The 1,189-nt window shown below is 55.6% G+C and overlaps 1 protein-coding gene across 2 annotated transcripts in view; it reads left to right on the forward strand.

Moving 5' to 3' along the window:
• IL4I1 (interleukin 4 induced 1) overlaps positions 1–1,189 on the forward strand; it is an 11,008-nt gene that overhangs the window by 7,162 nt on the left and 2,657 nt on the right. The window lies entirely within an intron of this gene.

The following is a 1,189-nucleotide window of genomic DNA, read 5'->3' on the forward strand; positions in this document are numbered from 1 at the left end:
GAGCTATAGGCGCCGAGCCACAACCTCACCTTTCTACCTACAGGCTGATGTCTCCTAAATCTGTCTCCTGAGACCCAGACTTAGGCCCATCCCCTGGGCCCTTCCAGCTCCACTGAGCTTACATCTTCTCCTAAACCTGCTCATTCACTTGGGTGCCTTAGCATGCCTCAGTCATGGGCAGACCCCCAGGGGCTTTCTCATCCCTCTCTCCACTGCCCTGGGTCCCCAGCCCTGCTCCCATCTCTCTGTCCTTCCCCACCTCAGGCCACCTTGTCTCCTCCCGACCCTCACCTCAGCCTCCTCTCTGGACGCCCAGTCTCAGTCTCCCCAGTCTGGCACAAAAAGGGTCTCACGGGTGGCACCTGTGGCTCAAAAGAGTAGGGTGCCAGCCCCACATGCTGGAGGTGGCAGGTTCAAACCCAGCCCCAGCCAAAAAACCCAAAAGGGTCTCACCCCACAGCCCCCTATGGTTCCTGATGCTTCCAGGACCAAGTCCTAGCTTCTCAGGTTCAGGTTCCAACCTCACCTGCCCCACCCCTCTAGCTTCATCTTTTCTCCTCTAAGAAGTTTTTGTTGCCTCCAAAGTCTTCACAGTGGTCCAGATGCCCTGGGTCTATGTTCCTTCTATGCTTGTTCACTGCCCCATGTCCATACCTTTGCTACCACCTTCCTGGAATGCCTTCCCCTTTCCCACCCAGGGAACTTCAGTTCATCTGCTTGTCCCTCAAGGTCCTCATCCTCCAGGAGACCTTTCCTTGATTCCCTTAGGGAGGAGCTGGCCACACCCAACTCTGAGAGCCCCTTATTTGCCCCTTATGGGCAAGGGGGGGCGGGGCCCAAGTCCAGGTCATTTCTGTGCCCTGGCAAGAAATGGGACCAGTTTCGGGAGCCTGCGGAACTGGGAGGTCAGTGAGTGAGTGAGTGAGTGAAGGGCACATTTTTCCTTGGGGGTGTTAGTTACATCAGTAGCCACGCTCTGTCAGCTTCTATGCCCGCAATGATTGAGGCAACAAATAATTACTGAGCACCAGACTGGGACAGACACATCTCTGTGTTTATGGAACTCACAGGCTAGCATAGAAATAGGCAAAACAGGCTCGGTGCCTATAGCTCAACCGGCTAAGGCGCCAGCCATGTACACCTAAGGTGGCGGGTTCGAATCCCCAGCCCGGACCCGCCAAACAACAAT

Source organism: Otolemur garnettii, unplaced genomic scaffold, assembly GCF_000181295.1.
Source record: "Otolemur garnettii isolate 467f Iridium unplaced genomic scaffold, OtoGar3 scaffold00211, whole genome shotgun sequence".
NCBI classification, from domain to species: domain Eukaryota; kingdom Metazoa; phylum Chordata; class Mammalia; order Primates; family Galagidae; genus Otolemur; species Otolemur garnettii.